This window comes from Anopheles coustani, chromosome 2 (genome assembly GCF_943734705.1).
Source record: "Anopheles coustani chromosome 2, idAnoCousDA_361_x.2, whole genome shotgun sequence".
NCBI lineage: Eukaryota > Metazoa > Arthropoda > Insecta > Diptera > Culicidae > Anopheles > Anopheles coustani.
In genome coordinates, this window is record NC_071289.1 from 50,467,639 (window position 1) to 50,490,532 (window position 22,894).

Below are 22,894 nucleotides of genomic sequence, written 5' to 3' on the forward strand. Positions count from 1 at the left end.
CGTATTAACCCGCATACTTGTATGCATATGCCGGGATTATGCAGTGAAAGCCGAAGAATATGCAGGGATCCACGAAGTTGCAACTTCGGCATGCCGCTCGGCCCCCAGGCTAGCGAGCTCGCGAGCATCGTACAATGGGGTTTCGATAGCGTTCCTGCTCTAGAGCGGGTGTTTTGCTGCCTAGAGAGCGTTTGGTACTACGAGCATAAAAAAAGCTGTGTGTGTATTTACCAACTCTTTACACACTCGCTTTATGCCTGTTCTGTCTCTTTGGGCCACTGTCTCTACTCGACCCCTCTACTCACTCACGCGCTACCCACCCGTTTGCTGTCTGGTATGTAGGTGCGTCACCCGTCGGTGGTACACACGTGTACGTACTCGAGTGTAGGTGCGCTTGCAAGCGGCGCAAGGCAATTGCCCTTGCGATAGTGGGCGCGGGAAGGTGGGCTGCTGGTGTTGACCATTTATGTTTTTCTGCGTAATTTTTGAATGCATGTGATATACTGCTGGTGTTGTGGCCTGCGGTGCGTGGTGTCGCGCGTGGTGCCGTCAGTTTGGTATTGAACACCAGTGATAACGTATCCAAGTCGCTGTATTTATCGTTGGGACCACGGTTCGTGTCAGAAATACCGGGCTTAAAATCTGGTTTTGATTTAGGCACCAATGGATCAAAAAAACCAAGCATCATCCCCACTAATTCCGTTAGTGGTTTCCAACAGTTTTAACGCACCGCCACCGCGATCAGCACATCGCATTTCCGCGATTCCCGCTACGTCGGTGCAGCACACCGCAACACCGCCTTTACATTTTTTTTACCCGTCCACGCCGGCATCGCCACTGCGAGCACCTCGTCACACTTCCGTGACCCCCGCTGCGCCGTTGCAGCACACCGCTCCACCGGCTTTGATTTTTTTCATGCCGTCCACGCCGGCATCGCCACTGCGATCATCTCCGTTGCAGCCAACGCCGGCTCCGCAAGGAAGTAACAGCTTAGCGAGGCTCGAAGCTGTTACGGATCCTTTCAATTTTGGCCCCCCTCCTGAAAGAAACCTTTCCAAATCCTCTATCCCAATCTCCTCTACTCCTCACACCGCTCCTAGTCCTCATCCTCCTGCTTGTAGTAATCCCCTCCGTCCATGTTGCAGCCACACTGAACTACGAGAAGAGGTCCGCGTCCTTCGCAAGGCTGGCTTTGGAGCAGTCCGTGGAGTTGCTGACGGTCCATCGCGCAGCCACAAGGCCCTCAAATTTTTCAACGCTGGAGACGCAGGAGCAGCTAGAAAAATTTGAGGAACGCCTTGGCACGGACGCTCCATATGCTGCGGAAATGGTTGCGCACCTGAAGCAGGGAGTCTTACGTCTAGATGCGAAAACTCGTATTGCTAGAACCATAGACTCCCTGTTCAGTCGCATCTTTTTCGCAGCATGCAGCTGGACAGGAGTTGGGCATCCAGCTCCCAAAATACCTTTCTGTACACTCACCAACATTTTTCTGCTGATTTCGCGGGTAGCGGGAAACGAAAATCCTGCATCCCGCGACTTTGTGGAAAAGGTGTTGCGGAGCCGGCTTATGCAAGCTTCAAGGCGTGTAAACCGCCATCCAGGACGGTTGGCATATTGTAATTTGAGCGGCGGTAGCAAAGGTAAAATAAAAAGAAAAACAGCCGTTTTGGAGTGTCTAGTACAGCAACACTTCAAATGATTTTTTTTTCAGGTGGGATTCAGGCAGTTTGTACACACTCAAAAACGGCCCTTTTCAGGGCCATTGAATAGTAATAAAAAGAATGGTTTTATTTACATTCATTTAGATGTTTATATGATTGATTTATAAATCATAAAAAAAAAACATTTCTTCTTCTTGGCGTAACGACCTCTTGGTCATGCTTTCCCTGACTTGTTTCCCTGTTGTACGTGGATAGTCAGTCCTCTCGTACAGGGGAGGGTCCGGTCTCGGGTTGGGATTCGAACCCACGCCGTCGAGGTAGTGAGCCCCGGCGCTAATGGGCCGATTTTCTAACCGGCGCGGCGCTACCGCCCGGCTGTCGCGGACTCCCTCAATAAAAAAAACATTTATTCACGATTATTATACAAACACAGTTTTGCAGTTTACAATTCAGATGGCACTAACGTATGAATCAATGGAGTGAACACCGTAAATCCGGGTCGTTTGTATGAATCAAGTGCCACTAATTTACACTTTATCGTATCTGTGTTGAATTCAGAATCTTCAGCGGCAAGACTGGACATTCTTCCCAGGTAAACATTAAGGAAGGTTGAGTTACAAGGAAAGGAGAAGTAAACATTCGCATCTATTACTTCTTTTCCTGTAATTATTATAGCTCCACCAGCTCTCCTTGCACTGCTATAGCGCACAACTCGAAGATCTTTGGTCAAAAACCATCCGTTGATACTGTTATCCCAAAGCTCAAAGTCGTTCATTCTCAATCCAACTCTATCGCCTCGTGGAATGAGAAACGGTCCAGTTCTACGCAACTGATGATGTGGTTTTCGAATTCGATCGCACTCCGACTGACAGTTCGATATTTGTTCCAAGCATTTGTTTCCATGTCGCAAACGTCGTTTCAACGGCTGTGCTGCATTCTCAAACGGATAAGTGGAAATTTTATCCAGAGGCCCGAATCTGTTTACATCCTCAAAAATATGCAGTAGATTGTGAACGTTGCTGAAAATGAAACCCCTGCCAAATTTTTCACCATATTGCCGAACGAAACATTGTAGCATATCATCCGCTTTTGGCCAATGTTGTCTGTACTCCACTGTTGATAAAATGGTGATAGCGCACGAATACAACATAAAGTGTTTGTAATCTTCTTCCTTTAGGTTGTCTTCCAGAACGACCGGCCCCACGTAGTGCAGAAAACTCCGAAACTCCGTTGCCTTCCAATTGTTGATGTCTTTCAACGACCGCATCTTACGATTGATTTCCAACGGCAATGTGATCTCCAACAGCTTAGTTGAAATCGTTTTGCTGATCTCCGAGGGCCAGCTGGGGAATCCCCATTTTCCAACTAAGCGTCCTTTCAGTAATCGTCTAGTGACTCCGTGATCGATAAGATGCAGTCGGTCAGCTACGACCATATCTTTGATAATATCGAACCGATTCAAATCTAGGAGCGGGGATCGTAGAGACGTCTTCTGATGCTCGGGATAGCCATGTTCGGCGAAAACCTCATGAGTCCTAGCAGACGCTTTCTCTACCGGATAAGCAGTGGTACCGGACGTATGGCTGTGCTCTCCTACGCAAACACATTTCTGGCATCCATTCAGCGAGTTGTGACCATATACACATTTTAGCGCTGTCCTGGCTTCGGTGTCTGCCACGATGAGGTGGATTACTACTCGAACAATGTGGCCGTTAAAATTTATTCCTTCGTTGATAACCACATTTGCCTCTTCGACGAAAGGACGTAGGACCTCTTCTACACTTTGTGGTTTTTTATATCCATGGAACACAGAAACGTACATCGGTTTGATATGAGGCATTCCATGTACGCTAGCCATCAAAGGCCAAAATACAGCAGTACTGCTTGCACTGCAGTACTGCAATGCCGTCGTATCCAAAATTTAGTTTCAACTCCCACACTGAAGTCATGTCCTCGTCTTTGAAGCAGGTCACCAAACATTTCGGAAGTCCGTTGTACCACAATTTGCCACCTGATACCTCGCTGATTCCTGTAGCTTTTCTGTTGGTTTTTTGCAGGGTTCTTGGATCCATTGGCAACACAAACTCAGTCACTTTTTTTCTCACGATAGCGAGGAACATCCGTAATGTATCCTGATCGACATCGTTCAGCACAGACCACGTACGAAAGCACTCCTCTGCTTCCATCGCGTCGAACATCGCGAACTCATCGTAGGGCTCATATCTCGGCTCTTGAGGCTCGTCGTCGTACTCGTAGGGAGAAACATGCACCACTTCTTCATCACTATCACAAGGAACGAAAGAAGTTTCCTCTTGCGCAAGTTCACTTTCTATCTGCCTTACACGTTTTGCACGGGTACCGGTAGCACGTTGTTGAACAAATCGATTTTTGTCATCTGCCATTTTTGCCGTCGCTGACTTTTGACTATCTGATAAATCGCAGGGTATAATACAACTCTCGTTGAATATTCCTTTCGTAATGACACATTACCTGAGCATGAGATGAGTTTTAACTTAAGGTAGCGGGTAAATATGTATTTTTTGGGTACTGTCGACATGGGTAATGTTTACATACATTGTTCATATATGCTTAAATAGTTTTGTGGGTAGAGGTCGTCTCGTGTTCAGGGGAGTTCCGTTTGAGTACCTACTACTCTGCCGTATTCTGCCTTTCATGTTCTGTAACAACTTTGTCTATCTTTTGTTTGTGAGAACGTACGGCAAAGCTGCAAATGCATTTGAAAACATGGATCTTATACCGTTCATAATTTCGCCAATTATTAGGCGATGGACGATATTAGAATTGTTTTACATAGGTATTTAATAGGTTTACATTTTGTTTGGAGACTGCTTTTTGATAAGACTATCCGTTAAGGAGCAATTTAGTTAAAATCCCCGCACTTTAATGCTAAACATTTTTGTTTTTATGATATGATCCGTACTGTTTATAAAACTAGTACTGTTTATAAAACAACAACAGTACAAGCAAGCCGCGGTGCGCGATTCATTGCAGCTGTTTGAACGGATGGAGAACAAAACAAACCAGTGCAAAAAAGCTAGCGCTCTACCATCGATAGAGCCAAACAGTTACATGTATGAGTATTCCAAGCTGCTCTTACTCGCCGGAGTGCGTGCTCGACCAGAGCGGAGGCATTTAAACCTCTCGCGGAGCGAATTCGTATGGCCAACGCGTTTCGGTTTTTGCTCTTCATGTAGCGATCGCTCGCGCTGGAACAAACCCGAGCGAATTGATGGGCGCGGTAAGGAGAGATTTCTGGCGGTGGCGGGACGGGAGAATTTCTGCGTTGGTGTAAAAGAGACAAGGCTATCACCATCTCGCTATCATTGAATTCCCTATCTCGACCCGAAGCTTGTGGCGCTTGGGTACTTTTATCTAACTCGTCCTGTCCTTCCTTGGGCATACATTCAACAATTTCCAACGTAGCGAATGACATAGACATCGTGCTACAGTTAATGCCAAGGGTGTCACTGTGACTGAAGAATAGTGGATGAACCGCGTGGGGTATCCTTAATCAAATGATCCTCTACTGTTTCTTCAGTCCATGTGGAAACGTTAATGCTCCTTTGACGTAATCCTTTTAGCTTAGCTTACAGAACCGCACTACGCCTCTTCTCAGCCTTAAGGGCTTTCTTTAAAGTGGATAATCCGGACAAATTCTTGCTTCTGCTACGATAAAAATGTATAAATAGATAACGAAAAATTAGTCATGATGTATAACAACTGTATTCCCAAGGTTTTCTTCCATTCATCAATACATGTGAAATAAGAACTTTTCCTTCCTGGAAATTACCTCAAACATTAATGAATTCACTCAGATAAGAACTTCTGAATATATATCTTGTTGGGAATCTCTCTGCATATTGATTCTTCATCTTAGAACATATATTACAAATGTACCTGCTACCCGTACGTATCTCATCCCCTCGGGGAATCTTTTATTTAAAGTTACATACTATTCTTCCTCTCAGGGAATCTCATCTAATCTGTACCGATTCTTTAAAAAAAAAAAATTCTTCAACTTGGAGATGAAAAGTCTTCTACTCGGAGATGATCTTAGTAACGAATGATTTTTATTTACATAACATACATACATTTATGTATCATAAACTTGTAGAAGATCCCAGTAACGTACGTCTTTTACTAGAAGAACTTTTAAAAACTAATGTGTTCCTTCCAAAATATCATTTATGTAACAGCTCAGAATCTATATTTAACATTCCTATTCTTTCCTCTTTTCTTTTATATATACTCAAAAAAAACAACTAAGTAATCGATCCATTCTTCAGGTCGGAGAAACACTTAGTAAAGGAGGTCTTCCACCTCATTGTATCTGTGCCGTTCTTTTCATGGAGTTTCATCGAGAATTCAACTCAGATAAGTACTTAGTAAAGGAGGTCTTCCACCTCATTCCATCTGTGCCGTTCCTCTCAGGGAACTTCATCGAGAATTCCACTCAATTAACTCACCTTCATCGAGGATTCCACTAGGAGAAGCATTTAGCAAAGGAGGTCTTCCACCTCATTGTATCTGTGCCGTTCCTCTCAGGGAACTTCATCGAGGATTCCACACATGAGAAAAATAACTTAAAAAATAATCATATTTCGTTATAAAAGTAAATTACAGCGAATCACGAAAAATGGGTAAGCTTTTGGTAAAGTAGCCATGATTTCCTAACCAAATAAAATCTTGAATTCATTGGTTCCTAAACTACGAACGGCAATTACCATTTTTATTAACCTGCTCTATATTCTTTTAAGGCCATTCCAGTGCCATCTTTAGGCCAAACACAAATTATGAACGTTTGTCATCATTTTTATGTATATTTCACTATTTTATCTTACCGACTTGCGCCATTGTCGTGATCTCCACGAAACATTTCTATATTTTTTATTCTAAACTCCAAATTCGACAATATTATTCGTGCTTCTTTTCTTTCTAAATTTCATCTGCTCAATTCAACTTCCATCACAAGACTGCTCTTCGTTTGTTCTCGTTTCAATATATATACTTTTTCTTCCTTTGTTCCAAACGCAGATCTATCTCCGCTCTAGTAGGCTATAGTTCCAAATTATCATTGCCATCTAGCTTGGATCATTCCCATCTAGCAATTTCACTCATTCATTTGTTTGTTTCGATCAATTATTTAATGTCTCTCTTATCTCGGCTCAATCCCTACATGCATGTTATGCGCTGGCAAATTACGTTTAGCATACTTTTCGTTGGTCCATAAGGTCCACGCCGCCCATTGTAGCGTATCACTACTTCTGGACATGTAACATTTATTTTTTGAGCAGTTCCTGTCTGCCTCCTCTCTACTGTGCTAGTTGGCTCCGGAGATATGAAATTACTCAATATATGCTTGGTATCCATCCACTTTACGAATATTATACCGTTTGTACTTAAGGCATGGATGTCTCCTCTTTTCATACTTTTATCTGCTGGTAAAGACTTTGGCAAATTTTTTCTATTCGTTCGAACCGTGCCGCAGGCTTTGGTGTTCTGCATCATAAGTGAACTCTGCCTGCAAAGCAGGCGAGTTAAAAAATTTGTCAAAGTATACTTCACAGCCAAGACCCTTTAGTTGTTCCATCAGGCAGAGTACTACTGATTCACCTAAATTATTTTCTGTCTTTGTTCTTTTTCCTGTATATAAATCAAACTGGTATAAATATCCAGTTGAACTCTCACATCTACACCATATCTTGAAACCTCATTTTATAGGTTTATTTTTTATGTATTGCTTCATAACGTTGTGCCCTTTGAATTTGATCATCGATGGATTGCCTTATTGAGCTATTCATTGCTGCTTGAAAACTCAAGTTGCATAACAGATCTAATTTTGTTTTGAGAAATGTAAAATTTTCAGAATCTCCTCAAATCTACTTCTTGGCATAACATTAGCAATGAAAGGCACACCCATGCCTTCATCAGCGTATCAGTAATTTCTAAGAGTTGGTAAAATGTGAAAGCTCATTACAAAATTCATGCCCAACAATGCTTTCATTTCATACAAGCTGACTGTAAAAGGTCTTTCATTTTGAAGCGCGAATTTGATACTTTCTGGTACTATGATATTGGACACTAACCGATCCGTTTGTGTAACGTCCATAAAAATGTCAATTGGCAACAACATGCCATTCCGGTCAGATAACGCATTTATACGGCCAAAATCATAGTCACTTTCATTGAATGTGTGAGGAGCGTGAGAGTTATTTCTCCATTTGAAGATAGGAATAGTCTCTGAAGCATCTGAACAAGTCGGTGATGAGGTTTGATTTGTATGTTCTTGAACAGAATTTTCAATTTCAACAACATCGAATCCATTTTCTATACCTTGAACAATGAAATGCTGATCTTCTTCGTCTGACTTCAAGTCATCTTCGTCATCACTGTTATCTGCCATTAATAATTGCAATATTTCGAATCCCAACCCCTCCCTCCCCTGTACGAGAGGACTGACTATCCACGTACAACAGGGAAATAAGTCTCGTAAGCCCTTAACGGGCAGGCATGACCAAGAGGTCGTTACGCCAAGAAGAAGAAGAAGAAGAATTGCAATATTTCATCATCTTTAATGTGAAATTCTCTGCTCCCTTTTTTAGCCATTTCTGTAAAAAACTAATCACTAAGCACTACGTATCATAACACTGCAATGAATACACCACGTATGGACCATAGGGAAAAATATTTCCCTTTTGCAGTTTTTTCTCCATTAGTACATAAATTTATACTTACCAAATCATTAAAAAACGAGACAAAACACAGTAATTTCACTTTCTCTAGTCCAAAAATCTTTTCAAATTCCAAAACATGCACCCACGAATGGTTTGGTGTTGGCGCAATTAATTTTGACAGTTTTTTTTGTTTTTGTTCGTTCAAATAAACATTTGCCACCTTTGACATAATGTTTTCGTTGATGTTTCGTTTCAAAAATATCGTTTCGATAACAGTTGGACAAATAGTAACGAGATATGTAGATGGGAAAAATATTTCCCTTGGTCGTGAAAGGGTTAAGGGATAGTAACATTAACTGAACTCATTTTCAAAATTTTGGGTGATCTTAAAAATTCAAATAGTTCTTTTATTTGCCGCACAAATTTATAATCTTAAGCAACTATGTCTTACGTCTACGTTTAGAATCTATCTTATACTAAACACAGTTATAACATACAGTTTTGTTGTAGGAATGCTCTGGTTGCACTGGTTGCACAAGTGACATGCACCTTTGTGCTTAATTCTGCCTGTTGCATCTCGACTGTCCTGGTTTTGTATGGGAGTGTTTTGTTTTCACAAAGAAGGTTGGCCTAGCATATATTCTATTGCAGTACGTGGTCCGAAATGTTTCATTAGCTGAACGTTTTCCGCACGTTATTGAATTTCCGGAATGGATAATTGTTCGCTGAGCAGTAAAAGAAATGGTCTTCTGAAATTTTTTGTTTTTTTTTTTGACACGTGGATTATTTTCCGAATATATTATAAATGCCGTGAATGCTGCTTTATCTACGATATTGAAAAAAATGCTAGAGGCCACCTTTTAGTCTTTCTCCTTGTGGTATATTCGTTATATATAATTCGTCATATACTACTGTGTCCAAAAAGTAAAGTGACTTTGGTGCTCAAACTGAGCGCGTCAAAGGTATTGGTGGATTGTTATTTTTTTATTCTTGCTATATGTGTTTTTGATTTTTACAGCAAGTTTCATGTAAAAATATGCATCCGGATAGGAGATACGATTTATTTTGTGCGCTACTACACGTATGACCCTCGTTGGGCTAGTTTTTCAGTTCTGGCTTATTCCTGGCACGGTATTTATTCGATTGATTGATTGTTTTACAGTCTGAAGCATAGTTTCAAGTCTCGTCTACAGTAATAATGCACTTCGTCTTGTAAATTTGGTCGGATAGCGCTGTTTCACCCACTTCAACGCAACACCTTTTTTCAAAAAAATTCAACGATTTTGGTACAGGTCGAGTTCCAGGCCCAAAACCTCCTCTAAAATGGTATTTACTGATACTTTCGATATTTCAATATCATCGGTGAAGTCTCTAATCATCAATCGACGATTATTTAACATTGATTCCTTAAAATTTTGAACGTGAGCTTTGTCGAATGACGAATCGTTGAGGATGATGTGTCCCATGACGCCATTTTGGCCATTGTGGCCATGGCGGCCATTTTGGAATTCACTAAACCCCTCGTAAACATTTTTTTTCGACATTACTGCATCGCCAAAAGCTATTTCAACGAATCCGCAGCTAAAAATTAGTTACGCATACAAAATTTTAAGCAAATTCTTTGCTCCCCAAATGTGCCCAGGGTCGGGTCAACGAGGGTCATACGTGTAGTAGGCCACAAAAAAAATCATATCTCATATCCTGATGAATATTTTTACATGAAATTTGCTGAAGAAGTCAAAAACACATATTTCAACAATTAAAAAATAACAATCCGCCAATACCTTTGACGCGCACAGTTTGCGTACCAAAGTCACCTTACTTTTTGGACACAGTAGTATAATTGTTGGTTTTTGTTTTGGGCCTTGAACTTCTTTATCACAGTGTATTGTGGACAAAAGAACAACACACCTATATATTTGGAATATATGAGCACGAATGGAATATGGATTATATGAACATTTTCAATCCAAATAATGATGATGATGATGAACACGTTCACCTTGATTATGTTCTCGCTGCCCAGATGTACCCAAGCCCGTATAAATTTCTCCATCGAGAGGAAAAGACGAAATGGCATCGCACACCCACCACATTTTAATTCCATATTTGGTAGGCTTGGACGGCATATATTGGGTAAACCCAGTATCACCGCGATAGGGTAATAGCTGTTCGTCATTAGATCCTGCAACATATGTACCTGGCTTGGAGGTTTTTAATAAGCATTTTGAAAATGTAGCCAGTAATAAAATTCCTAAATATGCATCAAATTCAGCTACACTAATCGGTTTCATTACTCGAACTGTTGTTAATGATGGGTTTTGGGAATTCATTTGCTCAACAGATTGCCTGTATTTCCTGTTTGACTCTCTAACAATTAAATCGCAGATTTCAGGTGAAATTAAAAGTTTGAAAGTGTGTAAATACTAAAAATATAATAAATGTATTGATGGCTCACTTGACCAAATAGTGTGATCTTTTGCAATGTATCCATTTGTGGCTTCATTATATTCACTGTTCATCTCAAAATCATTTTCACTGTCAGTTTCGATTGGATTATACTCAGGTATTTGTAACTCTTCGCCATCTGAATTTTCTTTGTTGTCCTAGACGAAAACAGTATGCTGCTCTTCCTCAGCTATTTGAGAACCAAAACTTTCATCATAAAGTATGACCATAACTAAATTGAACCAAAGAAAGCGCGCTACTGTGGCGCCTCTAGTGGCGTCAGCCTGAAACTAATATTTTTAGTAGTATTAATAAACAATAACAATGAAGTTGTGAAAGTTTCAGACCTGTACTATTTTTTTTCGCGAAATGCCGAATAATGGAAATTGATCGACCGAAAATAGCTCCGCACAAATCACTGGAGCGCCGGTGGACAGATTGACAAGGCCTGGAATCCATAATAAAAGCAAAGAAAAATTAAAAGTATTTTTCTTTTGCACAGTTATACACAAGGTTAGTTTTAAAAATAGGTTTTTACTATTTACATGTTCCCTGTTCCTATAAATTCACATGAAGTATTTTGCTGATTTTTCGACCTGCCATTATTACAAGGTGGTCTTGGAGTGGTACTGGACCAATAAGATCCACTTGGTACCAAAACCAAATTTCCCAGAGTTTCACCCCATCGAAAAACTCTGGGCAATCACAAAACTTCATTTTAGACGAAGTGTTGAAACAGTTAGAGATGTTCTTGGCAAGAAGAAGTGAACGGACGTTGCGAAAACGGTGTCCCTTTCCACGATACGAGCGCTAATGCAGGAACCAAAACACAAAATACGTGAATTTATAAGAACAGTGAACACTAGAATACTAAAAACCTATTTTTATAACAATCGTTATGCATAATTGTACAAAAGAAAAATACTTGTCATTTTTATTGTTTTTTTTTAATGGGTTCCCGGCTTATTCAATTTGCTCAATTGCCTTGGTTTTCCATTTATTTGTGCGGAGCTATTTTTGGTCGATCAATTTCCATTATACGGCATTTAGCGAAAAAAAATAGTACAGGTCTGAAACTTTCACAACTTCATTGTTATTGTTTACTAATACTACTAAAAATATTAGTTTCCGGCTGACGCCACTAGAGGCGCCACAGTAGCGCGCTTTCTTTGGTTCAATTTAGTTATGGTCATACTTTACTCTTCATCATCAGTACTTTCCAATAAAGAAAGGATTCTTTTTTCGTAGAGTTCTCTATCGTTTTCGCTAAGGTTTTGAACTTCCTCGATAGTCTTTGATTAGTCGATTTTCTTTTTATATTTACTCAATGATGAATAATGGATGCATCAGAAATCAGTTTTCCAGCTAAATAAAACACACAAGTGAACTTCGTCCTTACTCGTTCGAGTGATGCAAACCAACTAACCGGCAAATAAAGGAAAACTATTGAGCAACAATTTATTAGCGGCAGAAGATTGATCGTGTTTGAAAATGTCTTCGAGTTCGATAATGCGTGGACTCTTTGCACCACGCATACTACGCCATATATGGCATCACATTGCATGTAATTTACAACAAACCGACCCTGTACGTATGTGTAAGAGTAACAACTTAGAATGAAAAAAAGAAAACCCTCCTTTATAATATATAATTATGTTTTAAAAAACGTTATAGATGTATTCAAAGTTCATTAAACCTAAACTAAATCTAACTTTGTTAACAATCGCAAAACTGAACTTGCTCGCTCGGAGGTCCGAAAGCAAAACGGGGCGATCGTAGTCTCTCGATGTCCCTGCTTGCTTCGCCGTGCGTGGCCGTGTTGCCAGTAACGACAATTAGTTTACTGAGGGAAAAACGGACGTCCCCGGCCGAATAGTTAATGGTGAAGCCTAAATTGTACTTTTAATTCTCTGAATCTTACTCTTATGCCTTTTTGTTTGCCGTAAATTCTCAAATGTTCTAGGTTTAACATTAACCGCTGCTGTTTTAATCGCTCTTGGGTTTAATTTTTTTCGAACATTTGGAATTAAATCCTGAGCTTCGTTTATTTGGTTGTTCTTTCCTATCGTTATTGTTTGTTTGATTTTGTCGAGAGAGCTCTAGGCTGGTTCTAACTGATGACAATATTTTCTCAGCCTGCTCATGTATTTTTTTGGGATCTTTAACGTTTAACTGGTTGAAAATTATTTCGTTCGGACTGTAGCCCGTTGATGAGTGAACTGTTCTGAAGTGTTTGAATTTTAGAATTTGTATTTGTTCGTACTTAGAATTTCTATTATAGTGGAGTGAGTTTTTTCGACCTGTCCATTACTTTCTGCTGATGACGCGTATTTTAGCGAAGTTCTTAAGTTGCTTAAAAATGTTTTTAACTGTACCGACGTAAATGTCTTTACTAGTTCTGTTTTAACATCTACTAAATTCTTGGATTCTATTGGGATCATTTGTGTAAATTTAGATAACGAATCGACCATTGACAGAAAACTTCGTGAATCAATGCTGAAGATATCCATGTGTAGACGCTACATGGGTTTCCCAGTAGCCGGTCTCGGTGATATTTTGATGTTATACGGCCTCCGTTCGTATTTGTGTGAATTACACACAGTGCATGTATTCACCACAGCTTTTATCTGGCAGCGCATCTTCGGAAAAAAATACGCTCTCTTGCAGGTTTTCGACTTCGTTAATTCCTCTGTGAGCTCTTTCGTGTTCCTTCGTGAGCAATCTGTTTTGTTCCTCGACAGATGCCACGTCTTCGACTTGGAAGTGTGTTATTACAAAATAACCCGAGCTGTTAAAATGATTCTTAAAAGCAATTTGAATTAGATTCAGTAAATTTTCTGGAGCTAATATTGCTGTTGTCTTTTTATAATTATTCTATTGTAAGTTGGAAAAGGTGTCTCTGAGACATCATCGGTTTGTTCCGAAATTTGATAGATTAGTTGGTTATGATAATAGTTTACAGGTCGTTCACTAGACGTTATAAAGTAATCATCTGACGTGCCTGCAGAGTGGACAGTTTCGTCAGACTCTTGGACGTTTACTTCGACGCCTTCAGCTTTCCTGCTAAGCGCGTCTGCTACGACATTAGCTTTACCTTGCTTATACTCTACTTTATACTGGTAGTTTTCTAAGTCTAATTTTTCAATGAGCTTTTTATAAAGGTTAGTGGTTTGTGATCCGTATACAATATAAATTCATTGCCTAGTAAGTACGGTTTATATTTTCGAATAGCCCATATGATGGCTAGTGCTTCTTTTTCAATGGTCGAATAGTTCACTTCGGCCTTGTTCAAAGTTCTACTTGCGAATGCAATAGGTCGCTCGATTTTGTTTTGAATCTGGGAAAGAACAGCTCCTATAGCAAAATCGGATGCGTCGGTAGTCAAAATAAATGGAAGCTTAAAATCAGCATAAGCGAGTATTTGATCGGATGCTATTGTTTCTTTTAGTTTGTTAAATGCTCGATTGTACTCCGGATTGTTATAATAATTTGTAAGAGGTTTCGTGATTTTTGAATAATCTTTTATGAAACGGCGATAATATCCAGATAGACCAAGGAATTGTCGTATCTGTTTCTCGTTGGTTGGTAAAGGCCATTCTAGAATTTTCTTGACCTTATCAGGGTTTGGTCTCACACCATCAGGAGAAATTATATGTCCAAGATATTCTGTTTGTTTCTTTAGAAATTCACATTTATCTATTTGTACTTTAAGATTAAATTTCGAAAGACGTTCTAATACTTTGCTAACATTTCCCAGGTGGGTTTCAAGACTGCTTCCAACGATAATAATATCATCTAAATATACGAAACAGAGCGATCCTATAAAGTCCGATAAAATATTATTCATTGCACGCTGGAACGTAGCAGGTGCATTCTTTAACCCGAAGGGCATTCTAGTAAACTCAAAATGTCCGTAACTTGTGGAAAATGCAGTTTTCTCTTGGTGATCAGGATGCATTTCAATTTGGTGGAAACCAGATTCAAGATCCAAGGTTGTGAAGTATTCGGATTTGCCTAAATTATCCAAGATATCTTCTATCTCGGGCATAGGAAATTTATCACTTATTGTTTTGTCGTTGAGTTTCCGATAATCAATGACAACGCGAACTTGTTTTTTACCATCTGGGTTTTGTTTCTTGGGAACTACCCAAATTGGTGAGGAGTATGGACTATTTGAAGGTTTAATTATGCCACTTTCAAGCATCTCTTTAATTTGCAATTCTACATCAAATTTGTAAGCGTGCGGGTAGCGGTAAGTTTTGGTGTAAACGGGCGATTCATCTATTGTATTGATCTTATGTTTGATTAAAGTTGTAATTGTAAAAAATTGGTGTTTTTTTCCATATTTGACAAATGGTCTGTTCGAATAAGGCTTTCAATGAATTCTCGTTTAGGTGAAATATCACGAGAAAGTGGAATGGGTAAAATGGTTTCAAAATTATTTACAGTTAGTTTTACTACATCGTTTATCAGTTGTTGGAATGTGGGAACATACCAGTCACCATCGCGATCAGTATCCACAGTAATTGTATTGTAGAAATATTGTTTTGCACAATACTTCCTTAAATAGAGTTCCACGCCGTTTATGCAAATATTCTCTTTTTCATTGGGTCATGCATTTGCGATTAGCGCAGAATAAAAACATATAGGGGGCATATGCATTGTATGCGTGTTTAGGATTCTCTTTCAATGCTATCTGCTGTGTGCAAAAGGAATATGCCTCAAATGTGCTATCTCTTTCACTCTTATTGGACCTGTGTTTGTTTGTATGTGTTATGATTTTTTTTCTATGTTATTAGCACAGCTGATTGCTGAGTAATGTAGAGGTCTCCAAATTTACAAACGTTCGAAATTGGTAGCAATCGCTGTACGGTTCTGTTTGTTTCAATAATGTGAATGGCGAAAATTAACGCAAAGGCTCTGGCTCACTTCCATGAACCGAAATCTGATGGACCTTTACTCATGCTGACACGTGCATAGATTGCTCATGCTCATGCTGACACGTGCGATTAACGGCAGGATTGCGGTTGATACGTTAATGTGATGACGCATTGCTATCATATTTCAAACCATTGCGATTCATTAATTTTCAATCGTTATTTTAATATTGATCTTTCATTTATTCAATTCTATAGTAAAACGTACGAAAAACAGAGTAGAAGAAGAAGTAAAACGACAAATAAAGAAATTACTTAGTTTCATGCATGCAATTTCATTCCATTAGCCTCACGCAATTTCATTCCCCAATTAAAACAATTCCCATGCATGCATCGAACACATGCACCATTCATATCATTGACTACGAACAGCTGTGAGTGAAACCATCCGTGTTCACAAATGAGCGGAGCAAAGTCGTGTGCCGTGATGGGAGAGAGAATTGAACGTCATGGAAAACGATGTTTGTCATGGAAACGATCCATTCCTCCTAGGTTAATATTGGATGTTAAACCACGGGCATCGACAACTGACAAATAGCCCAGAGTGATTATTGCACTGACTTATCCTATCGAGACAACATGACGACAAAATAGTAGAAAAAGACGCATTGGTGAGAATCAAAGACGAGGTGGGAGAAAGAGTGGGACTGGGCATAGTAGAGAGCGGAATACGAGAGCAACTATGGTTTTGCTCTCTTTTTGCCTGGCGCCCTTGGTGTGCGTGCCACCTCTGACTCAACGTTGTGTAATCCGACCCCCCATTAAGCTGAAATCGGGGGGTCCGAAAGAAAAAGGCAAAAAACTGCTCGATTTTCAGTGTACCACCGTTAATGAAATAATTCAACAAATTTGAACTTTGTTTTGAACCTTTCCAAAAAAAAAATGTGAAAAATTCAAAAAACATTTCACAACTCTTGTTCCGTTTGTTCCTTTGTCTTCTGTTCTGTTCTGCCTTTCTCGTTCTGCTGCCTCGCTCCCCTCTGCGGTCCTCTTGTAACCTCCTGATGTGTTCTGCTCGCTTGGTAGCAGGTGTTCCGCCGTTGCTTCGGCTTTGGGAGTTGATATGTTGCCTGAGGGTGAAATATGTATATATTTGTCTTTGTTATTAAAGTTTTTACTTACCATTTGATTCTGCCAGTCCGAAGCGTGTGGGGTGTTAATCTCGAATTGTTCCAGTAGTCCACCGAGATTCTTGTATACCCTCGGGTTTAACTAGGGTTTTCTTTAATCGCTTTGGCGTATGCGTGGCAGTACACGCACGCGTCGCTTGGTACACACATCCCGCTAGGCAATTTCGAGCAAATCGTCCTCAAAAACGTCCTCCATGACACAAACATCGAGCAGTTTTGTAAGGTGAGGAGGACAAGGAGGACGATTGCTCGAAAAACGTCCTCCTTTTGTTTCATCCCCATACAAAAATGGAGGACGTTTGTTCGCGCGGAGGACGTTTTGAGAACGATATTTCGAGCTGCCTAGCGGGATGTGTATAACGCACGCGCATTGACCTTGTAAATAGACCCGCTAACAAGAATCAGCTGATTCTTGTTTTGCAACACTGGTGTGGCGACAACCGGTCGCAACGTATAATTATCTTTGTTATATTTTCGTGCAGCATTAAATATACATATGCGCATGGAATTTCTTTGTGATTTCATTACAGTTGTTCCTCACATGTTTAACATGTAATAAAAGGTACTAAAATATGACCGCAAAATGTTTGATTTAAATTTCAATACAAACTGGCGCTAGTTGCATGCTTTTGTGTAACATGTGCGTTTTACGTTAAGAACATGCAAAACGAAAGTGGATGCTAAGCAAAGAACAATACGAATGATCAAAGATGTACTTTTTCCTCTACGATGAACTTTGCTTCATACCTAGCTTGCAATATGTTACAGATAAGAAATTACTTTTACAAAGATAGGCCATGCCAAAATCTGGTTAAAAATAATTGCACAGCTTACCCACATCCACTACATCCAACTGCAAGTTGCAATGATTTTTTTTTCAGATTTCGATGTCGCATCGCATTTTTCATTGCTTAGCATTTGATTGTTTCATGAGATTACGTCTTTTGGAAACTAGTAAAGATCTACACACATATCTATAAACCAATTGGAGACAGCATTCGGAAGTAACGGATAAAAATCTAGCTCTTATCAAAAGCTACTTTTGTGTGCAAAATGCGCTCCAACATCTTCTTCCGCCGGAAACATAATCGTTTCTCAGCATCAGGTGAATTCATGTATTGACAGTTTAAAAGAGAGCAGGTTGATGGCACTCCTTAGTCAAAATGCATTCGTTTTTTTAATGCTGGTAACCCTAATATAAATACATAAACTCGTGTAGCAACTGCTCAGGTGGATAGAAAATTAACCACTACCGGACAAAGATTACCATTACTTCGTAATTAACCTTTGAACTGAGAAACACGGCCTTAACGTTTGCATTAAAAGATAGACAAATTTTCGTTGACGATAAGACAAATGTCAACCAAGTATATTGAATAAAGTAAATTTTATTGTAAGATCATATTTTTAGTATTTTCAAAATAACTTCCGACGGCCGTTTGCCTTGGCCGAAACTTTTGCCATAGCCAACCAAACCAATCATGTGGGAATGTTTTCAGTTATTGTAAATGTTTTTTTCGATTGGTTGTAGTTGATAGGCATGAGCAAGGTGAGCAGTGTGGGATATTTCAATTATATTTGACCTGTTCAACTCCTCCGATCCTCTTTACGCATGATTTACTGTGGCTATGTATGTCCAAACCACTGCATCATACTCTTTATCGTGTTTTCTGATAAAGTGGATTTATTCCGGAAGACACTGCACACTATACACTTCTCCATACGCCGGAAGTCTTGACAGGAAGAACAGCGACTTTGGGCAAATCCTTCTCGCTGATTTTCAGCCACGATATGCCGTTCTATAGGAGTTAAGCGACCACAAAACACTTTAAATATACTGTAACAAGCTTCAACAGTAATATAAAGTACTAGGCTTTTTTACCACTTGTCGCCATCTGGTTTTAAATAATCGTTGGTCACGTGGTCCGCTATTAAGCTGGATGTTTAACACACAATCAAACGTAGATAGTTGTTGTCAAACTTGTTCTAAATTTAAACGAAATGCTACCCTTTAATTTGCTTTTAACAGAAAGTTGCTAACGTGTTCCGTTTGTTCATGAAAAGTCGTTTAAATTTGTCTCAATTTTTAATTGCCATCGTTATTGCAATATTCCCGAAATGCAAACGTTCGTCATTAATCAAGATTTAATCGGTATAAGGACAGTCTATGTCGATTATTTAAAAAATAATACGCCCCACTGTTGGACCTCTTTCAAGCCCGAAGATAAAACTCGAAAAAGAATTCTATATTTCAAATATCAAATGGCGAACATGAATCCTTAGCATCAAACACCTCGCAATAGTTGGCGTTCGAGATCATTGATTCAAATGATCAATGTATCGCTGGGATATATTTTTGATGTTTTGAATATAATGGACACACTTTGTGAATAGCCGATCATATGTTAGTTTGATATGCATTCGTTTATTCACAGGTGTAAAACGTGCAGCGGTAGCAATGGTAGCAACTGCGGGAGAAAAAAATATCGCATTCACCCTTCTTAGAACATTACTTGAGCCAGCAACTAGCAAACTTGTAATTTCTTTTTCTAGCGCTGTAATTGCTGATATGCATGTGCATGTGCATGCGCAAACAGATCGTCCCGAGCTAACAGATAAATGTCATCAATAAATTGAATAATATTTGTCTATTTTCTCGTTGTCATTATAGGTATGTAACAATTATACGATTTTGTAATAATGCAAATGAAAACATTCCCACATATAGAAATTCTGTCGAAGGATTCTTTATTCTATCAAGTGTTGCCTTGAAGAGACCGCACGAGAATGCTTCGAATACTTTTGAAATCATACATCTTTGATCATCTTAAACACAATCATTTCTGAGGCGATTGAGATGGTGTAAATATTATTGCATAGGTATTTAGTGGAACTATCTTTTGTTTAAATGATGCACTTGGCTAGGAATAACCATTAAGGAGCTATTTTTGTTTTATTTCTTCTCTTTATTGTGCATCGAAAACAGATTTGAAAGCGTCAATGTTGTTTACATTGGAATATGTTCTACCGTTGCACTATGGAGCGAAAAGAGCAAATTGCCGGGATAAAATTCGGAATCAAATGTTTTGCAGTTTTTTCATTCTAATATCGTGTAATACTATTATATTACACGAAATTATTATGTTTCTGGACAATCCCGCCAGGTGGCGCTGCAAAAACCTCATATTTTTGGACTTTTCTATGGGTGCATTATTTTTGCAATCTTTTTTTTTACATTGACTTAAAGATTTTGTTTAGTTTGATATAAAACAAACTAAATTTACAAAAAACTTTCATTCAAAATATTGTTATTTGGAAAATAATTGATATTTAAAGCATCTAACGTGGACATAACTTATGAACTACTCTGATGATTGCAATGCTCTCATAAAAATGACTTTAATATTGAATTCTCGTTACATTTTACGGACGTGTTCTCTTCTATCCCTTCTGTATATTTTATTTCTACCTTCTGCTGCTTCCTCTCCTAAGGATCCCAATGGAGCTGGAGCATTTACAATGATTTCATCTACATGCGCAAGAACTTTATGGACAGTAGAAGGCATTTTGTACCAATTGTAATGATGTATGTAAAACATGTATGCATCTTTGCAATATAGACTAGTAGTTTTTGGATTTAAAGGCTGTGAACAGTTGATGGCTATTAAAATATTTTGAACCCTTTTTATAAGTTCTGTTTCTATTTGCAAAATGTCGCTCAATTTTTCAATGTTTGAAAAAGCCCGACGACAAACATTTCCCGTCATACTATTTCCACCCATTCACCTTGGTTCATCTACTTTAACACCAAATTCCTTGTACATCTTTTCCAATACATTTTTTTTCGATCATTGTACATGTTTTTACAATTTTTAGTTACCTTCCATTTTATTAAATTCAATTATGTACGAAATCTGGAGCAAGCATTCGAAAAATCTCATCCAACAGTGCAGTGGAGTTATTCTATAAGATAAATTCTCAGGATTTGGAAGAAATCCATTTTATAAGTTCCCTACACTGTTCATTTCTGTTGGTTTTGCACCATGTTTGCATAAACAGAGTGTCGGTTAAATATGCCAAATTTTTCCATCAATGAAACTCATATAAAATGAATAGTTTACCGCCGCATAACTTGTTTCATATAGCTGAATTGTATTAATAACTAACCTGGTTAAATGGCTTTTGATTTCGTCTACTGTTTGTATAACTTTATCTTTTTACTCTTTCGCAAACCCGATCACAATTAGCCTGCAAAACCTAACACTTTGGGGCATCAAGTTTATTCAGATGATATCGCTAATGAACGAAAGACGGATAAGCATTAATGTCGATGCTAGTAATTCCCTGTCTGATGCAGCATTTTCTCCGGAACTATGAAATGGTTGATTTTAAATGTTGTGTCCACTAGATCCGTCAATGCCCCACGAGCACAATAATACGACGCTGAGTGAATCACACAAAGAAGATGAAAAGTGCCGCAAGATTTCTGCTTTTTGTATTTCAATTATTCTACACTAAGTGTGATTGATGCTTATGGTTTGATGCTAACTTTACTTTCAATGAACATTAACGCATACCCAATGTTTTCCTTGCAAGAAGCATCGTTGATTATAAAGGAAACCATCTTGAGATTATCAAATCAATCTCAAATAGATTATTGACTCGAAAACTATAAAAACGTTGTTTGTTCTCCAAGGAGCTCACTTACAATTCCTGTTTATGCTGTTCAAGGTAAAGCTTGAATGATGTTTTTATAAACGATTATATATGTAACTTTTCAAATTCATACCGCTATGGTATGCCGTTCGAAGGTAAAAATTTTAAGATCTACCTTAGCTGTTACCGTATGGTAAGGATATATTGTTTTCAAAAGCAAATATTATCAAATATTATCAAATATTTGTGCCACTTCTATTTTACAATAAGGGTAGAAAAAGAGTGACAGGTATCTACCCAAAATTCACGGCTTTCACAGGTAATGGTACAAACAGAGCAAAGTGTTAGTGTGATGGGTTTATGAGCTGTAGAACAAGTAAAAGGGACCAGCTACATTCAAAGCAAACCAAACCAAATTTCGTTCTTTGCCAATGATTTGGCTTGTCTTTTCCCTTTTACGTGATATTCAACCATTACCCTGCTTCACATTTTTCATTGAATGAGAATTTCAAATATTTCTTACCACACATGATGCTGCATATGGCATGATGGAGACGCCTAGTAGGTGGTAAACTATAAACCTCACATACGAAATTCAAAAAAACAGGTAAAGTTCGCGCGTATATGCAAAAAAAACCATCATTTATTGTTACAAAACATTCTAGACTATAAGTGGGTATGCAACATATTACAATCTTTTACGATCCTTAGCGATGGCGTAAGGTTAAAAACAGAAAATTGAAAAAATTTCCAAGAGTTTTGCGAAACAGTTCTTAATATTTTGCGACATTCAATTTCAATTTACTTAAACTGTCAACAATTTTAAAGCAGGATAATATACCTTTCCAAAACTGTGCTTGAAATTCGATTCCGGCCATTATTATAGGAGTTACAGCCCTTGATGTTGATGAAAGTTGATGGATTTTTTTCAATTTTTCACGCAAAATTTTCACAAATCTTGACTTTGACGGTCTGTTTCTCAGAACCTGGAAGAACAGAGGCTCTAGTTTTTGGGTCATTTCTTAGTTTCATCTTGTAGTTTAAGAAAACATATTTCATTTTTCTGAAATCCAAAAATAAATTTTTGATTTTTATCCCGGCTTCGCTCCATCGTGCGTTGGTAGCAGCGCCGGTGCTTTCCGTTCAAACTGTAACGGATTATGCTTTCCATCCGTCGCTTTATTTCATTTTTCATTCAAAGTTTCACTCAAGAGCGGGTCGAAAAATTTCGGCGCTGTAGCGCGAATGCGACGGAGCATAAGTCAGTCGCTGCGTCTCGCTCCGATCCACGGGGATAGGCCTGAGTTCAGTCAAAATTGGTAGTAGGGTAGTTTTCGAGGGAGTTGGGGAAGACCGCACCGATG